Below are 13,066 nucleotides of genomic sequence, written 5' to 3' on the forward strand. Positions count from 1 at the left end.
CGCTGCGTATTATGCAGATACTTTATAATTTGGATTAAATAAATGAGCATGACAGGATATTCTGATGATGGTTGTGAAATGATTGTGTGACACCCTTCGGGGCATAATTACTCTGATTGATATGTTGCTATTTTAATTGAAATATTTGGGGTATTTTAGAAGGGTGTTACATTAGTGGTATCAGAGCCTGGTTGGTCGAGTTGAGTCATAATTATTCTGTTTCCCCTGTACGGGATAGGTGTTGTGTAACCCTATCAGTACTTATTATTTTAGTTTGTTTGGGTTTTCGGAATAGAGATGGCTGGAAGAGGTAGAGATGATGCTGCAACTGCTGAGGCTCTGGGTATGCTAGCTGGAGTACTTGGAGGAAATCCAAATGTTGTGGGGATGGGAGCTGCTCGTCAACTGAGTGAGTTCCAGAAGAACAATCCTCCAATGTTCAAGGGAGCATACGATCCAGATGGCGCTCAGAAGTGGTTGAAGGAGATCGAGAGGATCTTCCGAGTAACTGAGTGTGCTGATAACCAGAAGGTCAGGTTCGGTACGCATATGCTCTCAGAAGAAGCAGATGATTGGTGGGTTGCTACCCGCACTGAGTTGGAAGCTGCTGGAGATGCTGAGATTTCTTGGGCTGTGTTCAGGGAGAGATTTCTGAGGGAGTATTTTCCAGAGGATGTCAGAGGGAAGAAAGAGATAGAGTTCTTGGAATTGAAGCAGGGTAACCGGTCTGGTACGGAGTATGCTGCTAAGTTCATAGAGCTGTCGAAGTATTACACTCCCTATGCTGAGGCTGCTGGAGAATTTTCTAAGTGTGTGAAGTTTGAGAACGGGTTGCGTCCCGAGATCAAGCAGGCTATTGGATATCAAAGGATTAGAGTGTTTTCTGATTTGGTTGACTGTTGCAGGATTTTTGAACAGGATTCCAAGGCTAGAGCAGAGAGCTATCAGCAGAGGGTTGATAGGAAAGGTAAGAATCAGATTGATCGTGGGAAACCGTATGCAGCTGGCAAGGGTTTTCAGAGGCAGAGTGGGATGAAAAGGCCTAGTGGGGGAGATTCTAGTGCCCCTGCTAAGTGTTTCAGATGTGGTCAGGCTGGACATCGTGTCCATGAGTGTACCAGTGCTGAGAAGAAGTGTTTCAAGTGTGGAAAAGGTGGTCACTTGGCTGCAGATTGCCGGTTGAAGACTGTGATCTTTCCTGAGATTGAGGAAGGAGAGAGTTTGGTTCTATCAGCCAGGCAGGTGAACGAGGAAGTAGCAGATGGGTCAGAGTTGTTTATGCTGTTAGCGACTTTGGAGGCTAAAGATAAACTGGTGATTGGCGATCTAGCGGTGGTGTGTGATTTTCCTGATGTGTTTCTGGAAGAAGTGAATGAATTACCGCCAGAGCGTGAAGTTGAGTTCTCGATTGATTTGGTACCTGGTACTAGGCCGATATCGATGGCTCCGTACCGTATGTCTGCTGTTGAGTTAACGGAGTTGAAGAGTCAGTTGGAAGATCTGTTGGATAAGAAATTTATTCGTCCGAGTGTGTCACCGTGGGGTGCACCAGTGTTATTGGTTAAGAAGAAAGAAGGTACTATGAGGTTGTGTGTGGACTACAGACAACTGAATAAAGTGACGATCAAGAATCGGTATCCTTTGCCGAGAATTGATGATTTGATGGATCAGTTGGTTGGTGCAAGTGTGTTCAGCAAGATAGATTTGAGATCTGGGTATCATCAGATACGTGTGAAGACTGAGGATATTCAGAAGACTGCTTTCAGAACAAGGTATGGACATTATGAGTATTCTGTAATGCCTTTTGGTGTGACTAATGCGCCTGGAGTATTTATGGAGTATATGAATAGGATTTTCCATCCGTGCCTAGATAAGTTTGTTGTGGTGTTTATTGATGACATTTTGGTATATTCGAAATCTGAAGAAGAGCATGCTGAGCATTTGAGAGTGGTTTTAGGAGTTCTGCGAGAAAAGAAGTTATTTGCTAAACTGTCAAAGTGTGAATTTGGTTAGAAGAGGTTAGTTTTCTTGGTCATGTGATTTCAAGAGGCGGTGTTGCTGTTGATCCTTCTAAGATAGAAGCGGTATCTAAGTGGGAAGCTCCGAAGTCAGTTTTTGAGATAAGGAGTTTTCTTGGTTTGGCTGGTTATTATAGGAAGTTCATTGAGGGATTTTCTAAGTTGGCGTTACCGTTGACGATGTTGACTAGAAAGGGGCAAGCGTTTGTTTGGGACTCAAAATGTGAAGAAGGTTTCCAAGAGTTAAAGAGAAGGTTGACTACTGCTCCTATTCTGATATTACCGAGTTCGTCGGAACCATTTGAGGTTTACTGTGATGCTTCATTGTTGGGTTTGGGTGGTGTGTTGATGCAGAATAAGCAGGTTATAGCTTATGCTTCGAGACAGCTGAGGGTTCATGAAAGGAACTATCCGACACATGATTTAGAGTTGGCAGCTGTGGTATTTGTTCTGAAGTTATGGAGGCATTATTTGTATGGATCAAGATTTGAGGTTTTCAGTGACCATAAAAGTTTAAAGTATTTGTTTGATCAGAAAGAGCTGAATATGAGACAGAGGAGATGGTTAGAATTTCTGAAGGATTATGATTTTGGTTTGAATTACCATCCGGGTAAAGCAGACGTAGTGGCTGATGCGTTGAGTCGGAAATCATTGAATATGTCTATGTTAATGGTTAAGGAATTGGATTTAATTGAGCAGTTTAGAGACTTGAGTTTGGTGTGTGAGAGTACTCACAATAGTGTTAAATTGGGAATGTTGAAGTTAACGAGTGGTATTCTGGATGAGATTAGAAAGGGTCAGAAATCCGAGGTGCTTTTGGTTGATAAGTTGACTCTAGTGAATCAAGGTCAAGGTGGTGAATTCAGAATTGATGAGAATGGTGTTTTGAAATTTAGTAATCGGGTGTGTATTCCGGATGTTATCGAATTTAAGAAGAGTATTCTTGAGGAAGGACATCGTAGTGGCCTGAGTATTCATCCTGGAGCTACGAAGATGTATCATGATTTGAAAAGGTTATTTTGGTGGTCGAGAATGAAAAGAGAAATCGCGAGTTTTGTTTATTCTTGTTTGACTTGTCAGAAGTCGAAGATTGAGCATCAGAAGCCGTCTGGGCTAATGCAACCGTTGGCTATTCCAGAGTGGAAGTGGGATAGTATCAGTATGGATTTTGTTTCTGGTTTGCCGAGGACAAATAAGAATTTTGAGGCTATTTGGGTGATTGTTGATAGATTGACAAAATCGGCTCATTTCATTCCGATTAGAATGGATTATCCGTTAGAGAGATTAGCCGAGTTATATATTGAGAAGATTGTAAGTTTGCATGGTATTCCGTCGAGTATTGTTTCGGACAGAGATCCTAGATTTACATCGAAGTTTTGGGAAGGTTTGCAGAAGGCTTTGGGAACTAAGCTGAGATTGAGTTCTGCATATCATCCGCAGACTGATGGTCAGACTGAGAGGACGATTCAGTCACTAGAGAATCTTTTGAGAGCTTGTGTTTTAGAAAAGAGAGGTGCGTGGGATTGTTATTTACCGTTGATTGAGTTTACCTACAACAATAGTTTTCATTCGAGTATTGGTATGGCACCGTTTGAAGCTTTGTATGGTAGGAGATGTCGGACACCTTTATGTTGGTATGAGTCCGGTGAGAGTGCTGTGGTTGGACCGGAAATTGTTCAACAAACTACGGACAAGATCAAGATGATTCAGGAGAAGATGAGAATTGCTCAGAGTCGACAGAAGGGTTATCATGATAAGAGGAGGAAGGCACTTGAGTTCCAAGAGGGAGATCATGTGTTTCTTCGTGTTACTCCGATAACTGGTGTTGGTCGAGCTTTGAAGTCAAAGAAGTTGACACCTCGATTTATTGGTCCCTATCAGATTTTAGAAAGGATAGGAGAGGTAGCCTATCGTATCGCTTTACCGCCGTCGCTTGCGAATTTGCATGATGTTTTTCATGTGTCTCAGTTGAGGAGATACATTCATGATCCGTCGCATGTAGTCCAAATAGATGATGTACAGGTGAGAGATAACCTGACTGTTGAAACATCACCTATGAGGATCGAGGATCGAGAGTTGAAGCAGTTGCGGGGTAAAGAGATTGCCTTGGTGAAGGTAGCCTGGGGAGGACCAGCAGGTGGCAATGTGACCTGGGAACTTGAGAGTCAGATGAAGGAGTCTTATCCGGAGTTATTTGCTTGAGGTATGTTTTCGAGGACGAAAACTCTTTTAGTGGGGGAGAGTTGTAACACCCCAATTAAAATAAGATAATTATTTAATTTAAATTAATATTTTTTTTTATTAATTTAATTGAATAATTGGAATTTGGGATTATTATTACTATTATTTTGGAATAATAATTATTGGGATAATTATTTATTGGAAAATATATATAAGTTGGAATTAAGGAAAAAGTCCCATTTTGGAGTAAAAAGGTTTTTACGTGAAAAACAGAGAAGCGATCGTGAAAGAGGAAAAGGGCAAAGGCAGAGCAAGAGGAAGAAGGTTGGAGAAGAGAAGAGCTTGAAGCTTGAGATTTGCCGGATTAACTCAGGTAAGGGGGGTTTATCATCGGTTAAAGGGTATTATATGATAATATGTACTGGGTAGTGATAACCATTGTTTTATCTCTGATTAGATTGATGTATGATGAAATTGTGAAATAGTGGATAATGAAATTGGATGATAATTGAAAAGGAATTCGTAGAAATTTAACATCTATGCACATAACAGCCAGTGGATGAATGAAATTAGATGATAATTGAAAGGGAATTCGTAGAAATTTAACATCTATGCACATAACAGCCAAATGACGTTCGCCATTATGCCTTCGGCGTTCGCCGTTTGGGTTTTTTTCAGAATAAGAGCGTTTAACGCTAATGGCGTTCGCCATTAGCCTAATGGCGTTCGCCATATCAGTTTGACAGACAGTTTTTCCAGAATGAGAGCGTGTAACGCTAATGGCGTTCGCCATTAGCCTAATGGCGTTCGCCATATCAGTTTGAAGGGCAGATTTCGCGTTTTAAACTCCCAGATGTGATATCGTGGTAATGTTGTTGTTGTTTTGTTGGGTCTTGAGTAGTATAGGCATTAGTAGAGTGTGCTAATACTGTTTTTGATTATGTGGCATGATATGATATGCTTATGTGATAATATACTGATGATGTGTGATGGTATGCATGATGCTGTGAATGTATCAGTTATGTGTGCACTTGTGAATAGACTGTTTTATGGCTTAGAGTGTGAGCATATGTCTATTCTTGAATTGTTGTTGATGATGTAGCATGGCTAGGTGATTAGCATGCATATTGTGGCCTTTATGGTGGTAGCTAATTCCCATTGTGAGGAATTAGTGAGTGAGTCACTAGGTCTCAAATGAGTGGGACTAGTTGGACTTGGTAGCCGTGCCTGGATTTGGACGGTGAGGTGAACTATATGTTCACAAATAGTCGGTACCGCATGCATGGAGTCTCATTGCATAATATGTGTATGGCGTATAATATGAATGGATGTATTCCAATATTATACGTGTGTTTGTGTTGATATTGAGTATGAATATGAGTTATATTGGTATTGAATATGATGTTTGAATTGATACTGCCGTTATTGAGTGTGTAGTCTGGTTAGAGTGATTTGATGCGTTAGTTACTTAACATTACATAATGTTGTATAATGCTTATTATATTGATTGAGGAACTCACCCTTACACCTATTTTTCAGGTAACGAGCAGTGAGTTGAATAGGAGCTAGTGCTTGGAGTCTAGTGTAGTCTCCTAGTGGGTCATGCTCTGATAGATGTAACATCGGGAAGGGATGTTTGAATATTTTATTGATTGGTTGTGAACCATTTTGCATGTAATATGTTACATGATGTGAATAATTGAATTGATTTTATCCGCTGCGTATTATGCAGATACTTTATAATTTGGATTAAATAAATGAGCATGACAGGATATTCTGATGATGGTTGTGAAATGATTGTGTGACACCCTTCGGGGCATAATTACTCTGATTGATATGTTGCTATTTTAATTGAAATATTTGGGGTATTTTAGAAGGGTGTTACAACCTGCGTGTCGTGCCTCTCCTTTTGATCTCTTAATGTAACTTCTTTTCTCATCTCAAACCCTCGTATGTAAAACGAGTTTCTTCTGGAATGTAATGTTATGAATAAAGAGAAGAAGACAATGTTATGAAGAAAGAGAAGATTTCAAGATCAAAGGAGGACAATCTTGAAGATCTTGCTTGGAGAAGCTTAGAGAAGAATTCAATATTAAAGGAGGACAACCTTGAAGATCTTGCTTGGAGAAGCTTAGATCGTTGTAGGTTAGCTTAGGTTCTCTCATTGGCTTGGGAGAACAATTGCGCTAGGGGCCATAACTGTTTCATTTTGTTTGTATGTATGTTGATGCATGTGAATGTATGTTGATGCATGTGAGAGACGATTTATATGATAAACAAGCCGGTGAGATCAGAACAATTGCAATTCCCTCAAACTAAAATATTAAGTTTATGCTTTCCAAGTCTTAGCACTCATCAAGACTAGTATCGGATAATGTAGGTTTCGCCAACGCGAGGTGCATGTTCTATATTAGTAAGGTGCGATGGGATAATAGTAATATCCAATTGCTAAAACAATGGGTCAAACTTAACTAAATAAATATATAATAAGATTATATATGTTTAGAAGCAAGAGTTTGGAATGATCCATATGATGGATTGGAATAAGGAGTTATTCACCCAACTGAAATTTTTGAGAGTTGTATGAGATACAACTGGAAGGAGTTCCTACCTAAATAACCTAGTTTTGTGTAATCCGCCTACACGGACTTAGAACGAAGTGAAATATGGATCTCGACCCACTAGAAAATCTTCCAACGGGATTTTCCGAATCAAATGATGAGGGTCATTTGTTTTGAGTAAAATAGTGGGAGCATATTTGATTAAAGGCCTAATTAAATATGTCAATGATACTTATATTTTCTTAATCCTTATGTAGATAACTGTCGCAACCTGAAAAATACAGTGCGAAAAAAACAACCGGCGAAAGAAAAAGACAGAAGAGTCGCCACCGTGCGTTATTCATCCCAAAGAAGGGAAAGGAAACGCTCGAAGTAAACCTGAAAAAAGGAAAGGACAAGACGGGGTCTCGCAACCAAATCTTGGGTTCGGGAGTCGGTTATGCGAAGGGAAGGTATTAGCACCCCTACGCATCCGTAGTACTCTACGGGATCCACTTTTGTAGTTCTTGTCTAAAGGGTGTGGGTTTATCTTGTGCTGTTTACCAAAAAAAAAGGGTTAAATGAAAATGACTCGCGCGGATGTCGCACCCACTGCATACGTATCTCATCTGAATATGAGAATCAGAGTCTTCGTAGCTCGTCTACCTATGGGTTGGGGGGATGTGTGCTCGCTAAGACATCGCGTCTTATGCCTACGTATCTCATCTGGCCTGAGAATCAGAGCAAAACGTAGTTCGGCTAACTACGGGGTTATGGATTGGGTTTTGGACGAACGACGTTACTACGCAATCTACCGGATGCTCGACCTTTGGAGACTTACTCGCCTGTAGTAGAAGGAGTTAGCGTGTTGCTTTGGGTTTTAGGGTTTGGGATGCTCGAGGGAAAAAGGGCAGTCCTTGACGAAGAAACCGCGCTACTTGCAGGGATATGAACACAAAACACAAAACATGTATCTCAAAGTAAAATGCCACCAAGGGGCTCAAACGTTGCCTCCTATCGAGGTCTTCCAGCTAGGAAAGCAGTAAAATGCGGGAAAAATGTAAAAGTACCACGCGGATAAAGATCCGAAGTAACAGCAATTAGAGGAATGGGAAACCCTGAGATCCTTCCAAGCTAATGCCATCAAAGAAAAGTGAGTCAGTACAGGTAATCGGAATGAAACTCCAGGGGTTATCCCACAAATAAAGTGGGAAACCACGCAAGTTATCCCTGCAAAAGTCATGTGAGCCCTCACAAAAATTCAACAAAAGGGTTAGTGAAACACCATAAGCATTTTTTTCATGATCAACAGTATGGTTTCAGAAAAACTCAAACCCTGTGGCATACACTAAAAAATTAAACGGTTAAACATTCAAGGCATTGTTTATACATTCATATACATATTAAACCCATGGGCAAATATAATGGGAATAATGGAAAACCTGATTGGAGAGCTTGATTGAAATTGAGTTGCACCCGTGAGGTTTACAAAACAATCTTCAGGGTTTATGTGAGGCAGAGGTGATTCTGTGTAGTTAAGTTCCCTTCGGGGTTTGGAGGCTGCTCTGAACTCCGTTAGGTCTTCTCTCACTATCTTTTTCCTCAGGGTTTTGTTCCAAGGAAACCTCAGAGTATTTTGCTTCTCTTCAAAATCCCCCTTTGTTCTGTGTTCTCTCAAGTGAAGCCTTGGTATTTATAGACTGAATTTCATGGTTTTGTGGGCTCAAATGAGAGAGACCCAAGTTCAAATTTTTTTTATTTAATTATTTATTTAATTAATTAAATAATTAATTAATTAATAAAAAAATTTTATTATTATTTTTTTTTGTAAAAAATTATTATTATTATTATTATTTTTTTTCGTTTTTTTTTTCGTTTTTTTTTTTTTTTTTTTTTTTGGATCTAATTCTGATTGACATGATGAAATGCAATATGAAATGCTAAATGAATGCATGAATGAGGAGGGCAAATTTTGGGGTGTTACAGCTGCCCCTATTCAAACATCAGCTATCAGACAAACGGGGTGAGCTATGATTGAATACCTAAGACATACCGAAAATTTGCACTCCGAGAACACCACAAAAACGCGGAAATACACCGTGTTGTTTATTTTTCTTCCGATCCTCTGGCTTAATCTGGAGTTTCGATCCTCTGGCTGAACCTATACTCAATTTAGTCCTCTGGTTGGATATTAATTTTGATCCTCGGGCTGGATACGATTTTGATCTTCTGGCTAGATCTTCTTCGATCTTCTGGCTAGATCTCCTTCGTTTCGATTCTCTGGCTGAATCTATTTCCTTTGATTCTCTGGCTGAATCCATTTTCGGTCTTCGGGCTAGACCTGACTTTGATCTTCTGGCTAGATCTGGAGTGTCGATCCTCTGGCTGAATCTGAACTTAATTTGATTCTCTGGCTGAATCTACTTCGATCTTCTGGCTAGATCTGAATTGTTTCGATTCTCTGGCTGAATCTATTTCTGGTCTTCGGGCTAGACCTGACTTCGATCTTCTGGCTAGATCTTCTTCGATCTTCTGGCTAGATCTCCTTTGTTTCGATTCTCCGGCCGAATCTATTTCGATCTTCTGGCTAGATCTGGATTGTTTTGATGATAAATTCCCATCATTAGGATCCCGCATCTGAGGCATGCGCTGGTTGACCCTCTTTTGAAATCTACACCCAACCTTCATATTAGATATGCAGCTTCGAGCATATTCCACTTTTGGGCTTCGTACATATTCTTCGGGCTAGAACATGTTGTAACGACTCCTCAATTAGACTTGCTGGGGAAATAAAGCTTGTAGGCGACTTCACTGGGGAATCTTCAAATTGAGCCTCAGGATGACTCTTGGGAAAACGATTCTCAGGCTGAATCTTCAAAAATGACCCTCATGCTGGATCACGGGAAAACGATTCTTAGGCTGAATCTTCGAAATGGACCCTCAGGCTGGATCACTGGAACACGATTCTCAGGCTGAATCTTCAAAATGGACCCTCAGGCTGGATCACTGGAACACGATTCTCAGGCTGAATCTTCAAAATGACCCTCAGGCTGGATCACTGGAAAACGATTCTCAAGCTGAATCTTCAAAATGACCCTCATGCTGGATCACTCACGCTTGATCCTCTGGCTGGATCTCATGACCTTGGTTGTAAAGTAATTCTTCAGTCTGCTTGGAAGAACCTGTTTATCAGATTATGTGTATGCTTGATATGATATGCATGCGAATGCAAATGCTATGCATGGTGTAAAAGAAAAAAGAAATCTGCTAGGGGAAGCAAACTCCGGTAGGGAACAGATCGCTGTATCAATCCTTGAATGCTCTGTGGGGAATGATCCGTCTGCCGGGACCAATGAGCCACCAAAAATAAATTGGCTGCTTGAAAAGTTGACCTTGCGGGGGGAGTATCAACTATGGAAACTTTTCTCGGCGAGGCTCTGTGAGGAGAGTCTGTGGGGAAAACACTTCCTGGGGAAATGTCGTAGGAAACGACCTTTGCTGGGGATATGAACTTGCTAATCGTCCTCTAGCTGGGGATTAGAACAAATCTGTTAGAAATAATCTGCTGGGGATGAGATGAACACTGGGAACACCACCCTCTTGTCCGTTGGGTATGCAACCACTCCGCTGTTGCTAGGAAGATACAGTCTGACACCGTCAACTCCGCTGGGGATATATAGTCTGGATACTGTCAACTCTACTGGGGATAGACAGTCTGGATACTGTCAACTCTGTTGGGGAACATGCTCTGCTGAGGAGAGACTTTGTCAACCGCTTGGGGATGAGGATTTATGACTTGGCATCCGGTTCCTGTGACCTGCAACCAAAAATACACGTATGCCTCGGGGGAATTACTCGGTTTGAATTCACCGTCCGGGATTAAGCACATTCAAAGCAATTTTAAATGTTTTCCTGTGCAAATCATCTTCAAAAGCCACCATTATGTTCATATGCAATATGTTTTATCAAAAATTCGGACATTTTTGCAAACAAACTGATAAATGAAAAATAAAGAGGCTCTTTAACTGAATTATTCGACTCTTACTGGGGAGAAAATTTGTGCCAGGAATAGGCGAGGGCATCAGGAAGCTGATCCCTGAAAAGAGGTGATTGCTATAAAAAGAGAACTATCCTAATGGCAATGTGGAAACGGGGTCCCACTGAGTTTCGACTCTGCTATGGCTCGTATGTCCTCAAGACGCTCTGCTCATCTTGCTTTTTGAAGTGGATGATTAGTCGATCTTTAACCTTCGAAGATTGCCGGATTGAATGAAACGGTGATATAACACTGATGAACTCGGATCATAGTCATTCGCTTATTCCCTAACTTTTGCCTGGATCGCCCCCTTTTCGGGTTTTCAATCCATCGGGATACCCATTTTTGCCTGAGCCGCCCTTTTGGGTTTTCGACTCACCGGGTGTACTCTTTTTTTTATATATCCCTAATTTTTGCCCGAACCTCTTTATTCTTTTTTTTTGGTTCGTCGGGATGCCCCTTTTTTTGCCTGGACTATTCTTTTTACTGTCCAGCGGGTCTATTTTATGCGAAGTATTTTTTAACCGCGTCTGAGTTAATAGGGGACGAGAATCCTTCTCCCTCCATGGTTGTTAGCGTCAAAGCTCCGCCATAGAAAATCCTTTTAACCACGTACGGACCCTCATAGTTCGGTGTCCATTTGCCCCTGTGATCTGTGTTGGGAGGAAGAAATATTTTGAGTACCAATTCACCGACTCGATACTCCCGAGAGCGCACTTTCTGACCAAATGCTTTCTTCATTCGTCTCTGACCGAGATACGTCAATTCTGGGTACGTAGTTCCAGCATAGCACCATTTCCCGTTGGTTTGATTGATGACCAAAGCTGAGTCCCCGTATACATCCAGGGATTTAATCTGTATATTGACGGCTTCCTCAAGTCTTAGGATACAAGCTTCGTATTCGGCTTCATTGTTGGTGCAGGGAAAAGTTATTCTGGCACCAAATGGCATATGAACCCCCTTCCGGTGTGATCAACACTATACCAACTCCGCGACCATTGACGTGGACCGCCCCATCAAACATCATAACCCATTTGGATTCAGGGTCAGGCCCCTCCTCCGGGAGTGGTTCCTCTCAATCTTTCGATTTGAGAAACATGATGTCCTCATCAGGAAAGTCAAACCTCACAGGTTGGTAATCATCAATCGGTTGCTCTGCAAGATAGTCTGACAAGACACTTCCCTTGATGGCTTTTTGTGAAGTGCATTGGATGTCATACTCTGTCAGTATCATTTGTCACCTAGTAACTTTTCCGGTAAGTGCTGGCTTTTCAAAAATATACTTGACTGAATCCATTTTTGATATCAATAGAGTCGTGTGAGTCAACATATACTGTCTTAGTCGGCGAGCAGCCCATGCCAAAGCGCGACAAGTTTTCTCGAGCAATGAGTATCTTTGTTCACAGTTGGTAAACTTTTGCTAAGGTAGTATATTGGATGCTCTTTTCGACCTGACTCGTCATGCTGACCGAGCACACAACCCATTGACTTTTCTAACCCATCAAGTACATGATCAATGGTCTTTCCTCTCGGCCTGTAGCCTGGCCCCGATCTTGATCTCTTTCTTGTCGTCTTCGGTACCAACGTTGATGGTCTCAACCACCTCCTGATAAGGTGTAATAGCTCGATCCTCCTGTTTCAATCAATCTGGCTAACCCTTCAGGCAATTCACAATCTTCCTCAACCCCTTCTTCGGCTTGATAGATAGGATTGTCGAAGTCATACTTGGCCATAGCAGTGTCGTTAGCAGTGAGATCCGAGTGGTCGGCTCTGCATGATGGAGGATCATGCTTTACCTTAGAATGAGAGATTTTTTTTTTGGAAAGAAAGAAAAAACGAAAAAAAGAAACATTGCCATTTTTTTTTTGTAAAAGTAGAAAAAACTGAAAGAAAGAGAACACAAAATTGTTTGCAAAAGCCGTCCTTTATTGATGATAAAAATAATTGCGAAATGTAACTAAATGGATGGCCCTACAAATGAGCCGTTACACCTTGGGCAAAGTTTAAGACTTTATTATGCATGTAATAAAGGAAAACAATAAAAATCACTCTTTCAGTAGAGTAACCCAGACGGTTTTTTCAAACGACCAATTGTCGAGCTTTTCTCCTGGGACACACGGGCGAATCCAGCTATCTAAGTCACAGTCGCTGTCAGCCTTGTCTTCATCTGCAGCATTGACGACGTGGGGAGAAACCAAACCCCCGCTGGAGAAAGTACCGGCTTCATTCTTCTGAGATCCCGGAGCATACCCCAATCCAAACTTGTCTTCTTTGATGACTGGCTCCACAAA

This window comes from Lathyrus oleraceus, chromosome 1, assembly GCF_024323335.1.
Source record: "Lathyrus oleraceus cultivar Zhongwan6 chromosome 1, CAAS_Psat_ZW6_1.0, whole genome shotgun sequence".
In the NCBI taxonomy this organism is placed as follows: Eukaryota; Viridiplantae; Streptophyta; class Magnoliopsida; order Fabales; family Fabaceae; genus Lathyrus; species Lathyrus oleraceus.